General features: G+C 55.1%; 1 protein-coding gene and 1 long non-coding RNA gene across 4 annotated transcripts in view; one reads left to right on the plus strand and one right to left on the minus strand.

Annotated features, from left to right (window-relative positions):
- Positions 1–11,488, minus strand: part of TRAF5 (TNF receptor associated factor 5) — a 45,633-nt gene extending 34,145 nt beyond the window's left edge. Inside the window, exon 1 of one of the 3 annotated variants that reach the window (XM_032862822.1) lies at positions 11,401–11,488. The gene's annotated coding sequence lies outside the window, so the exon portion shown is untranslated. Of the gene's footprint in view, positions 1–9,352; positions 9,799–11,400 lie in introns of those variants that run through there. The other 2 variants (XM_032862819.1, XM_032862821.1) reach the window with 2 other exon arrangements.
- LOC116870761 lies at positions 8,592–10,227 on the plus strand. The gene is made up of 2 exons (XR_004383290.1): positions 8,592–8,756; positions 10,130–10,227. It is a non-coding gene; the product is annotated as an uncharacterized LOC116870761 (long non-coding RNA).
- Positions 11,489–13,090: the final 1,602 nt, after the last annotated feature.

Consider the following 13,090-nt stretch of genomic DNA (forward strand, 5'->3'; position numbering starts at 1 on the left):
TCAGTTAAGCATCTGCCTTCAGCTCAGGTCATGATCCCAGGGTCCTGGGATGGAGCCCCGCATCTGGCTCCCTGCTTGGCCGGGAGCCTGCTTCTCCCCCTCCCTTTGTGCCCCTGTACTCCTGCTTGCAATCTCTCTTTTTGTGTGTCAAATAAAGAAATAAAATCTTTTTTAAAAATAAAAAGAAAAAAAATCAGTAAATTGAAAAGTGTACTGAGGAATTATTTTGGTGGGAACCAGGCCTGTTTGGGTTTCCTACGATCTATACCCCTCTAGAAACGTTTTTGGATAATCTTGGAGGTTCCACGGTTTGATTTTTCAAGATAATAACACTAACACTACCACTCACACACACTAGTACTTATCAGTTTGTAGGTTCACACACAACATCACACCCAGTCCTTGCACTAACCCTGTGGCAACGTTACCAGCGTCACGGTGCTGATGAAGTCTGTACCTGGGGCCCAAGCCGTCAAGCCACTTGCCACACACTGCACAGCTAGCACGCGGCAGAGCAGGATGTCAGTCTAGACTCCCTGACTCCGAGTCCAGTGCTCTCGGCTCTGTGTCATGGCCAGAGGGAAATTCACCCCATTCCATCTGACACAGAGAGAGATCTGGGTGAGAGGCAGCACAGCCTAGAGACCAGCTCTGGAATCAGACCGTGGGGTTCAATTCCTTCTGCCACCCACTTACCTGGGTCCTCTCTTCCTCATCTGGCAAATGGGACAATCATAGTAACCTGCCTCTAAGGCTTAGAGTTGGGATTAAATGTGTTGAATCACGTAAATTACTAGCACACACTGCCCTACGCATAAAGGAGCTACTTAATATCCACGCGTGTCCATCCTTCACGCCCGGTGAGCAATTATACAGTGCCTGCTGTGTGCAGAGGCCCCAGCCCTGCCTCACTCTACAGTGGGGGAGGACCCCAAGTGACCAGACAGTTCCAGTCCCCCAGACACGTCAGTCCTGGTGGGGACCATGCCTCCATACCAAGTCCAACAAGCGTTTGCCTGAAGAGTGTTAGTGAAGAGTGGAACATGCTAGAGATGCCAGCCTGGACACCTTCCCCCAGAGAAACAGACCTGTTTGGGGAGCCTACGTGTTGCAATACTTTAGCCTAGCCTATAATGTACTTCAGAATTGGGATCTCTCAGTAGCAGCTAGAAGTCAGCTTACGAACAAGTTTCTGGGTACAGTCTACAGCAGGTCATCATGTGAGACGCAAGGAACTGGACCGCTGGGCCAGCCTCTAGACCATTCCCCTCCTCCCCACTGGCCGCTCCTCATTTCCCCATGGCTCAAAGGACCCAGGCTGGTGCTCTTCTCTCCACATTCCTTCTCCAGCTGAGCTCATCTTGGCTCCCGCCTTGGATGTCACCTGAGGCTGACAGCGCCCCGATTTCTATCTGCAATCTGGACCTCTCTTCATCCCGGCCGCCTGGCCCACACCTCCCTGTTCACTCACCAGACCCCTCAGTAGTAACACAGCCAAGCCCCCGACCTGCTCCTTCCCGGCCTTCCTCCACCCCAGGGAAAGGGCACCACCCATCACCCTACTGCTTGGACACAAACTTCAGGATCACCCTTGGCTCTTCCTACTCTGCCCCCCACAACAGAGCTCTTCTTCCTCCCGGCTCTTCTCCCAAACATCTCAAACTGCTGCTCCCTACTTTTGGCACAACTCCTCGGCTCCACGCCGGCCTCATCTCCCCACCGGAAGCAGCACTGGCCTCCTGCCTCTGCCCTTCCCTGCGGAGCCCAGTCACACGCCAGCAGCCAAACCATCTGTTGAAAAACAGAAGTCAGATGTGCCACCCCTCTGCTCTCAGGGGACAAGCCAGTGTTCTTCGAGGCCTGCACGATCTGGCCTGTCCTCATTTTCCAGCGCTCTCCTCCTGTCCACACTTTCTAGCCACGCTGGTCGTGCTTCTTCTTGACTGCTGCGAGAGCCCTGACTTGCTGTCTGTCCGCCTGATGCCAGACACTTCAGCTGTCTGCTCAAATGTTGCCTCACAAGGGAGGCCTTCGCAGAGCGCCCCACCTGGAAACACCACCTCCCTGACTACACACCCCCTCCCCTGAGGGATTTTTCTCCAAAGCGTTCACCACCATCAGGCGTGGTTATGGGTTCACTTCTTTACCGCCAAGCCTCCCCCGCCGGAACACACACCCCGCGGGGCCAGAGGGGATTCTTTGGTTTGCTGAGGCCCCGACACGTGGAACGGTGCAGTGACAGGTACACCACAGACACTGACGGAAAGACTGAACGGCTTGCCTTACGGAAAGCTTCATGGCCCACCCACCCTGCTTTCCCGTGCCTGAACCATCTCATCTCAACTCTTAAGTCCCGACGTCCCACCAGTTCCAGTTAGACATGGCAGCGCTGGCCGGTGCTGGCTGACTTGGGGAGGAGGAGTCAGGGTCAGGAGTGGCAGGTTCCACCAGATGGGGCTGGAAATGCCGAGTTTGGGCCTCACTCCTCACCCCTAGTAACAGGAGCTAGCCCTTGGGGAGGCGGCACGGGGGCAAGGGGGGGGAAGATGCCGGAAAGGATTTTTAAAGGCAGAGAGGCCAACCTTTCCATCAATAAACACGTATGGGGCCCTCACCCGAGAGCCTCACGGGGTGCTAGAGAGCGGACATCATATCTGCCAGGGTCTTTTTCTGGAGGCGTCACCATGCTGACAGGTAACAGAGTTTGAGGCCAGTTCTTCCTTTTCAGCTCATTCTCCTGTTTTCAGTATCTATTTCAAACCTTTCTCTTCTCCACAAACCTTGACCACGCCCCCCACCGCCCACCCCTCCCCCCCCCAACCCAGAAACTTCACTTCCTACTGCACAGAAAAAAACAGAAGTCTTCCGACCAGAACGACCTCCACTTCCTGCCACCAGACCTGCACGTCTCCCTGCATGGGGAAGGGAGGGGGGGTGCCCTGCTCTGCCCTCCCCCTCCCAGGGTGTTTTAGAGGCGACCTCTGAATTAGGCCAACCTCTCCACCTCTCCTGAACTCCTGCCTTCTCAGAGGAACAAGACTTGACATCCACTGTCTCCCACCCCGCCTTCTCCATCGCCAACCTCTCCCTGTCAGCCGGCTCCTTCCATCAGCTCTCACACAGGTCTCTCCAGAGATCAAAGCAACACTAAAAACCCTCACTCTCATGTTTCTCGAAAGTTCGAGCTCTCTCCTTCCTCCCACAGCCAAACTTCTTCATTCGCTCTCACCCTCACCCAGTGGAGGGACGTCTCCACTGGCCTCGCTTCAATCCAATCCTCAGTCCACCCCAGCCTGGCTCACATCCTCACCAAGCCACCCAAAGCAGTGACAGCTGGGTCTCTAAGGCCATTGGTCCATTTTCAGTCTTCATCTTACCTGGCTTCTCAGCAACATCTGACATTGTTACGCCCCAAGCCCTCCTCCCAACACACACTCTCCCTTTAGCTTCCCTGAAACCACACCGTCCAACACCAGAGATAACGTATGAACTAACAGCTCCCAACCGTCTCTCTCTCACCACCCTGGACCTCCTCTGCCTTCCAGACTCACGTCCAGGCTGCCGACCCTGTGCCTCCTTCCGCCTGTCTTGCAGGCGCTCCGAAACCAACACATTCCCTCCCCTGACTTGCTCTCTCTCCAGAGCTCCCTCGTTGTGAAGACCCCCTCTCCATCTTCCTGCTGTCACCAGACAACTGGCATCATCCGGTCAATGCCTTCCCCCTCCCCGCCCCGCCCCCATCCTGTCAATCACGGACGCCCCCTGAGTGTACCTGACGGGTACATGGGTACATGCCACCTCCTTCTCTCCACCCCACCCCGCGCGACCAACACCCTGATTCAAGCCGGCGCCCCCACTGACTGGGCCCACCACACAGCCTCCTACAACTGGTCGGCCTCACCCGCTCGCTCCTCCAGAGCATTTTTCACACCGAGCCTAACTGAGCTTCTGAGAACACCAAGTGTGTCACTTGCACAATCTTTTCACCGCCTCCCAATCCTCTGCATGTCCCCAAGCCCTGACACATGCGGCAGCGGTCCTGCCCACACCCCCAGTGTCACCTGAGAGCCCCTTCCTGCCCCACCCCTCCTTCTCCACCCTCCCTGGCCTCCTCCTTGCCATTCTTCATACAAGTGGCAAACCTGCCCCCCCCCCCCACAGCCTTCACCCTGCAGGCTGCCCTCCCTCTGCTCAAGCTGCGGTCTCCGCTGGAAACAGTCTGTCCTCCCCTGGCCTCCCTCTCACACAGCGAACTCCCCCTGAGGCCCAGCTTAAGCATCTCAGACTCAGGGATGCCTTCACTTGCCTCCTCAGCCAGGTTAGGTCCCCTCCTCTTCCTTCAATACTAATCCGCACCAGCAAACGGGAGGCAGGGCTGGGGTCGGGTGTTTCTCAAGGCGCTGGCCCACAGCAAGCACTCAGATATCGGGGTGAATGGAGAGCTGCCCCTTTGGGTGCCTACAATGTGTGAGAAGCTTACGTGGGTTGTTCCCACTTTGCACAGCAACCCAGTGAGGTGTGGGCAATAGTCTTATTATTCACTATTTATTCACTTATTATTTATTATTTATTCATTATTATTCTACCAATTAGGATTATAGAAACGGGTGCAAGGTAACACGGGTGGTAAGTGCTGGCTTAATCTCGGGCTGGTCTCCTCTCAAAGCCACAATACCACGCTTCTCTCTGTGCTCCCACAGGCCCACTCAGAGGCTGACACACGGTAGGAGCTCAACCAAGAGGGACAAGAGGAGTACCCATTATGTCATCTCTTTGGTCCTCACAGTCACCTTTGAGGCCTACAAAGAAGAATTACAATTCCCCTCTCCCGAATGAGGAGAAAAAATGGAGTCCAGGGATTCAAAGGGTCACCAGTGGTAGGTGGCCATGCTGGGCCAGTCCTAAGTCTCTTGGCTTGTATCTAGAGTGATTTTCTCCACTGCTAGGCATGGATGCGTGGAATCATGCAGGGAAGCCGTGCAGAAAAGAGGTAACATAGCAGGCTTGAGACTGCCGTCCGTAGAAAGTTCTGCTTCTAAGGATGGCCCCTGGTTACCATCTTGGAAGGCAGATTTGTGGCAGGTTCTCCTAACTGATTCGGGTGGTGCACTGCACCCAAACTGTTTTTGCAAACAATGTGGTTGTTGCTGACCACCTGTTTTTCTTCTGGAAGTCTGGAATTTTGGTACAAGTTAGGCAGGGGATGCCTACATGACCAGACCTCAGTAAAAACCCTGGGCACTGGGCATCTAATGAGCCTCTCTGGTAGACAACATCTGATGCACGGTCACAAGTCTACGGGATCCTGTATGATGTCGCTGGTGGGAGGGACTCTTGGAGCTTGTGCCCGGCTTCCTCCGGACTTCTCCCCATGCGCCTTTTTCCTTTGCCAATTTTGCTTTACATCCTTCCACTGTAACGAATCGTAGCTGTATGACCATATGCTGACTCCTGTGAGTCCTCAGAGAATATCGCAGAACCTGGGTGTGGTCTTGGGGAAGCATTCCCAACAAGAGATGTATTTGAGTTTTCTTTGAAAAGGGTAAAGGGTATGAATTAGTAGATTAAAACAGGAGGTACTCTAGGCAGAAGAAAGGATGCGAAGAGAGGAACAGATACATCAGATCAAAAAGACTCTATAGCCCTTTAACAAAGCCAAGCAGAACTGCCATTGAGAGGACCAAGCATTTCGGCTGCGCGGCAGGAGACACGGGCCCTAGAGAAGTCATGCTTGTTGGAAGGATCCGGCATCAGGGAAGTGAACGCTTGAAGTCACATATCTGGAATTACTGTCAAGGAAGGATCGAAAGAATTTAGCGTCTGGCTGTCCACAGCTAATATCCACGGGGTCAGACATTCTCAATAAGATCTCCAGAAGTGCCACTGAGCCGCTGAAGCAACATCCCAAATGATCGGCTTTTCAAATAAAACCTCAATAGGAGGAAGTCAATCTGCTCCAGAATAATCTATTTCCCATCCACGAAGGGCAACTGTTCCCTCCTTCCCTTATTCCCATTTGAAATGCCTTTGCCCACAGTCCAATACCCCCTCCCGTCCTTCCTGCCCACTTCTCCTCACGCCTTCGGAGGGCTTCCTGGCATAACCCCACCCAGTTGTTGAATCACTTCTTCGATTAATCTGCGACTTTCCGTAACACTGAAGCCTTCCCTCTTTGTTAACTTATTTGCCTGGAACCCAGGGAAGCATGGTGAGTTCTCCTAGGGCGCATCACAGGTGTCTGTCTGGCCTCTTCCTCAGAATGTTCATGTCAGGAAGGCAGAAGCGGCACTTTCATGAGTGTTTGGCTTTATCTTGGCATCAAGGGTTCCTCTAAAGGAAGGCTCAGCACACAGATTGACTGTTCCAACCCCCTCCCAGTTGGGGGGGTCGGGACGGGCTCAAACTGACAGCCAGCAGCCCGTCAACTTCACTCCACACTCCGCTCTGATTGAATAGCTAGACCCCACTGAAGGAAGAGCTCTACTCCTGGTAATCAAGGCAGTGGCTCTATTTTTGCTTTCCAAATCCATTCTATGTCGTCTGCTGGGTCCCTGATTCACCTCCCTATCCAGCACTATCTCCCTCCGAGGTGGCAGCTGCTCTGTCCACAGATTAGTCTAAAGACTGGAATCCTGCCCCTGAAACCTGGGGCCGGGTCTCCATTATCTCCTGCTACCTGCCCTCCTCTCTGCTCTCGGCCTGCCAAGGGCTTGTCCCAGCTTCTCCCCACTGTGCCCTGCCTCACGTGCCCCCAGAGACTGAGGTCTGCCGGGTGTAGAGCTTGCAAAGTGACAGCACCAGGCTAGTTTAAATGATGGTCTGCCCTGGCACTTGGCAGTTCTTTTGTTTGTCTGTTTTTAATTTAAATTGAAATGCCTTTAGGCTAGACACACATTGTGCACCTCCCCAGAGACCCCACAACTCCCTACTGCTATCCCACACATGGAAGAAGAAAACCAGCTTTACTGAGTACCCAACCAGACACCAGGCTCTGTGTACATACCGGCTCATTTAATCCTTTCACCGACCTCAAGTGAGTGACACTATAGTCTCTCTGTGGAAACACAGAGGCTCCTGGAAGTTGGCCAACTTGCCCAGATCACACAACTACAACCAGCAAGCCGTAAATGCAGATTTGAACTCAGAGCTCCCAGCTTTTGAAAGTCCACACTATTTCCACTACGCAGCAGGTGGAAGAGGGGCTCCCGAAACATCATGGTGAAGATTTTGTATGTCACAAATCAAACCGCCAGGAAAACCGCTGGGGGAGAGACAGAAAGCTTTCTTTAAGGGTGTTGGTTTAAGCCCTGGGAGGCCAGGAGGGCTCTAGGGAGAGGAGCACAGGGGATAGAGGTCGGCCGGAGGGCACAGCCGGGGCCTCATACCAGCATCTGCAGGGCCGAAGGAAGATGAGAAGCTCAGGGTGAAGGACGGAGGCATCCGTGGGGACGGGGGGCCCCTCCGAGGAGATGGGCAACAGCTGCAGAGCAGGCTGGCAACTGAGGATTACCAGCTTCAGAACCCCTCGGGCAATCTGAGCAGCAGGGCAGGTGCACGGCGCTGAGGGAGGAATACAGACTAAGTGCAAAGGCTGGCCGCCCTTTCCAGAAGCTTCTCCGTGAAAGGGAAAGAATAGGGGGTGTAGAAACACAGGGTTTTCCTGTTTAACAGAGGCTAAGCTAGTGGGGCAGAGGAAGGAGCGAGTGGTCAGGGAACCTGGCAGAGGGAGAATCGGCAGTGTAGGTGGAGAAGGTGTTCTCCCGTGGGTCAGGAGAGTACCTTTTCCCTGAGAGAAAACAGGCCATGGGGGAAGTCCCAGGGATGTTCTGAACTGGTGAGCAGAGAAGCTGTGGAGCGCGGGTCCAGCCATGAGGCGTGGGGAACTGCTGAAAGTGAGACGGGTCCCCCTTCCCTGCTCACACCCCCTGGGAGGGGTGTGAGCAGGGAGGGCCCCCCACAGACCCTGCAGGTACACACCGATGGCCCGCCCCCCTCTTGCTACTGCCCTATCCTGGCACGCACCCCCACCTGCCTCCTGATAACAACGGGCAGACTCATCGCTGTCCCTGCAAATGGATTTTGAATTGCTCTGTCGGGACTAATGAGTATTTTCACTTTTATTTCCTCTCTGGTCCTCGAGTCCACTTCCTCACAAGACAGGGCCTGCCGGGGGCCCGGGGCTGTCTGACCCTCCAAATAAAGCTTTCCTCGGGGCAAAGCAACACACTCCGTGGGACCTAACCTGGCCTCAGCCAGGGCAGGAAGCCTCCCACCCTGGGGATCACTTCTGCCCCTGGGACATGTTCTCTCCCCAACACACACACACACACACACACACACACGCAGACACCCACACAGCTTGGCTGCAGAGATGACTCCTGCCCCGGGAGCCCTCAGTAAAAGCCACCATCTGGGCAGAAAAAGCTCTTAAGAGACAGTGTCTGCCACTGCTTCCCCTTCCCTTGGTCTATTAGATCTTAAAGACCGTGGTACAGGGACGAAGGCATCAGGTCGCCTTTGATGAATGCCTTTCAGGTTCCCTCCCGCTCCTCCCATCCAGAATCCTGACTTCCCCTAGCTGAAATAACCGAAGAGCACAGGACTTAGAGTCCAAGGACTTGGGCTGGGTCCTGGCTGGTGCCTACATTCTGTGAGATCGTTCCAGTCCCTTCTGAGCCCCAGCTTGCAGCCAGCTAAGTGGAAGGAAAAGCCCCAGCCTCTCCCTTCTCTCAGGGAAGCAGGGAGAGGTTAACCAGGTAAGAGAGGCTATTTTCAAATGGCCCAGGGCTCTTCGGATTTCTGGGATCTAAGCGAGCGCCGCGCGCAGCTCATCCTCTCTAGGGCCCCACCCAGCACCTGCTCCCCAGCCATCAGCCCCTACCAGCTCCGAGCCCAAGGGAGACACATCTCAGATGCATTGGACGCAGACATCTGTTTAGGTCTCTTATACGCCAGACTCCAGAATACAAACAAGAAGAGACACAGGTCTTGCCCCAGTTCACTCAGGTGGGCAGAGCGGGCCTCTGTTCACACGTTGGCCAGGGCAGAGTCTCCAGAACCTGCTCCACGTCGGTGGGAATAGACCAGACGTGCATCATCAAAGTCTTGCCGAGGAGGAGGCAGGCAGTTTTCACTCTCTGAGAAAACGGGGTGGGGGCCTGGAGCCAGACACCAGGCCCAGCACGGGAGCCTCAAGGGCTACTACACACCCTGCTTTATCCTCACCATCTGGGAGATGTAGACAATAATCCTGCTTTGGCCTGACTCACTAGGATACCATGGAGGACAAATGAGAAGAGCGATGAGAAAATGCTTTAAAAAAAGCAAAGAGTTTCATAAACAGGGACTTAACTTTTCTTCAGGGTCCTCCGCAGTGAAGCTGAGATAATCACGGAAGGTCTGCTTGTCTAAACGCCAACGAGCCTTTCCCACAGCTAGCCTGACTGGACTGACTCAGAGGCACCCAGCTCCCTCGCTCTGCACATCACTCCCCCCACCCCCACTGAAATAGCCCACTTACTGCACTTGGTACTTTCAGTGGATGGGGCCTCCTCTCCTTTCCCTCTTCTTCCCACTGCCCTGCCACCCATGGCCAATGGGGACTCAGGGGATGGCTTGCTGACAGATGGACACACTGTCCATCCTACTCCCCTTGCCTCAGCCCTCAGCGCAGAGGACTTGTGAAAATCACCTCCTCCATCACCACCCCTCCAGCAGGACATCCAGAGGCTGGCTCAGATAGGAGACTTTCTTCTGCTTCTGTCTAGGACCAGGGGAGGGAGGTTCCAGGATGAGGGCCAACCCATTCCGCAGAGTTTAAAACAAAACAACAACAAAACCAAGAGTCTACAGGGGCTGGCTACTTTCTGCTTGCATCTCACATCCATCTTTCCCTGGGCAATGTCTGTCCTGTGCAAACTGGAGAACTGGGGGAGGAGAGTTCAGGTGTGGTTTTCACCCGAACCAGCCACAGCGCTAACACCCTCCCACCCTCCAAGTGAGAAGGGCACAGCGGCCCGCAGCACTCCGGATCTGGGAGGTCCGACCTGGCCTTTCCCGGCCTAAAACTCCCTCACAGGCACCGACCAGCTTGTTCTACTCTTCACTGTGTTTGCATTTTGTCTTCCAGAGCCCTTTTCAAATGCAAACGCCCCTGGAGGAAGAAACCGTATTCCACGGGCCCCAGCCGCACAGCACCTGTGCCCAATAAATATTTACTGAATTAAATTGGTTACTAGATCCCTGTCCTCACAGAAGACGGGTCAGAGCCCGGGGCTGAAAAGGGTGGGGCTGCAGGGACCGCCTGGGCGGGCAGCCACGCCTCCCTCCACCTACATCAGCGCTCGCCCGGAGCCGCCCTGCAGCCACAGCCAGATAACTAGAGTTAGGAGAAAGTAAATCTGAAATAGCCAAATATGGAAACTCTGCAGGAGGGGGCAGAACCCGCCGAGAAAGTAGGCAGCGGCAGAGCGCAGCAGCAGGGTGAACCACAAGACTGTGGCCCCAGGATTCACTGAAAAGTCTCACAACTGCCAAAACCCTGCAGGGCAGGACCAAGGGGGAGGCAATCTGGTCTGGAAAACCCAGATTCCTCCAATTCTCTGGGTGTCCCCGGGCAACGCACTTCACCTCCCCGAACCTTGGCTTCCTCCAAGGCCCCTCGGAGCTCAGCTGAGGGTCTGCGTGTGCAGTGTCGGGTTCGTCTCGTGCTGTGCTGTGTTTCGAACTGAGCACGCCCAACCGAACAGTTTGCGGAGGTTTCCATTCATTCCCATATTCCGGTTCCATTCCGGGGGGCTCGGGTCGCTGCACCCCTGCAGAGGTGGAGGGGTGCCCAAGGGCACGCAGGGAGCGCCCGGGATTTGCAGAGCGTGCGCACCGGGCTCACCTGAAACCCGCCCTGCGTCCCCCTACCTGAACCCGGTCCCTCCAATCCACAGCCGCGCTCTGGAGCAGCTCCCCAGCTCGGGGCCCCCAGTTGCGTCCACACCACAGCCTTCCCCTGCTAAGAAAACCCGCTCCGAGCCGCCGAGCCCAGCTGTCTCCCACACCCGCCTCCGCACCCCCTCGCCCGCGGCGGCGGCCACTTGCCCCGCGGGCTGCTCCCGCCCGTCCGCCTCGCGCCCACCGCCCGCGCCCTCCCCGCGCGAGTCTGAGCGCGGGTCGCGGGACTCGCTGAACGCGAGCGGGGCGGGAGGGGCGGGTGTCCGGGCCCGGGACCCCAGCAGCCACGCGTCGGGCGCGGGGAGAAGGCTGCGGGGCTCGTGCCGCTGCGGCGCTTTCGGTTTCAAAGCAAACCGGACGAGCCGACAGGCGCTCCTCGGCCCCCTCACTCCAGCCCTACAGCCGCGGGGCTGGTCGCCGCTGCCACCGCCGGGGCGGCGACCTGCCGGGACTCACGTGTGGCTCCGCGCGGGGAGTCCGCGGGCGCCGGTCAGCAGGCGCGCGGCTATCCTGGGCAGCGGCCGGCGGCGAGGCGAGCGCGAGGCTCTCAGCCCCAGAGCCCTGCGCGCCGAGCCCGGCAGGGGGAAGGAGGAGGGCGGGCCCGGGACGGGGGACGGGAGGGGCCTGGGGCGGGGCCCGCGGGCGGTTCGGGCTAGGGGCGCAGGCCGGGGGGAAGGGCGGAGGCACAGGAAGGCGCTGGGTAGAACGCAGAGCAGTGAGAAATCCAACCAACCCGCGCTAGAATCCCAAGTACTTAGAAATAAAAAGCATTTCAGGTTTTCCTCTAGAGCCTTCGAACCGTGCACATCTTACCCTTCAACCTGGGACGACCAAGCTCAGCCAACCCTTCTTCGTGCTTTGACCCCAATAGTACAAGTTCTCAGGCCTGGTTCCAATTAGGCCTTCTTGATCTTCCTTTAGCAGTAGCTCAAATTTGCCAGCCCTCTTCCTTGCTGCTGGGCTAGCAATCCCTTAGAGAGGTCGAGGACCAAGGGGTTCCCAAACATCTCTTCGGATCTTCTAAATAACCTTGCAAAGGAGGCCAGGTCCTCCTCATTTTACGTATGAGCTATTTGAGGTCCAGAGAAGGGACCTGAAGTGGTATGCGGGCAGCTGGACCCTCGGCAAGGGCTCTAGCTACCAGACTCCTAATCGCGGGACTTCTTACGATACCTCTCTCCATGAGCCTCTGCTCTGAATGATATTCGTAGTCTGTATAAACCTCTTCTGTAGGGACGCCTGGGGGGCTCAGTCTGTTAAGCATCTGCCTTGGCTCAGGTCATGATCCCAGGGCCCTGGGATGGAGTCCCAGGAACACCACATCGGGTTCCTTGTTTAGCGGGGAGCCTGCTTCTCCCTCTGCCTGCTGCTTGTGCGCTCGCTCTCTCTCTCTCTCTCTCTCTGACAAATAAATAAATAATAAATAAATAAAATATTTTTTAAAAATATATAAATCTCCTCTGGGAAGGTTGATGGAGCATGAAGAGCGTGGACTTTGGAATGAAATAGACCAGAGCTCCAGTCCTAGCTTCCTCACTTTCAGTTAGGCAAACTTGGGCCTAATTTGACCACCCTGAGCTGTAATTACTCATCAGTAAAAGGGCAGAATTAGTAAATGCACAACCTAGATACATATAGGAGCCAGGCAGGAAACAGACATGCTCTGGGCTCCTGGTACTGTCACTGACTGTGATTCAATGGTTTCTCCCCTCTCTTCCTCCCCCTCAACGGAATAAAGAAAACTATCCCAAGAATCATATCGGAGTTTTAAATATAATGAAATCAGATTCTGGGACAGATAGTGAATCTTTAATTGTGGAAAGTGGGAGCTGTAGGACTTTAGGGCTAGGAATCTAAGTCAGGAGGTAGAGGAATTTTGACAGGTATTAGTTGGAACGAAAGGACATGTTCCCAGCTCTTCATGTCGATTGCAGAATCCTGGGCAAGGTATCCTTGAGAATAGAGAAGACAGTCTGGGAGTAAGCCAGTCTGATGGAAGAGATATGATCCCCTCCCTTGAGGATCTTGAAGTTGGGTGCAAAGGACAGGATGTAAATGTACATATAAAACCAATATTAAATATTTGCTGATGATAGCTAACATTTGATAGCTAACGAATGATAGCTAACGTTTATTGTTATTATTA

This window comes from Lontra canadensis, unplaced genomic scaffold (genome assembly GCF_010015895.1).
Source record: "Lontra canadensis isolate GAN:19392208 unplaced genomic scaffold, GSC_riverotter_1.0 scaffold24, whole genome shotgun sequence".
Classification (NCBI taxonomy): domain Eukaryota; kingdom Metazoa; phylum Chordata; class Mammalia; order Carnivora; family Mustelidae; genus Lontra; species Lontra canadensis.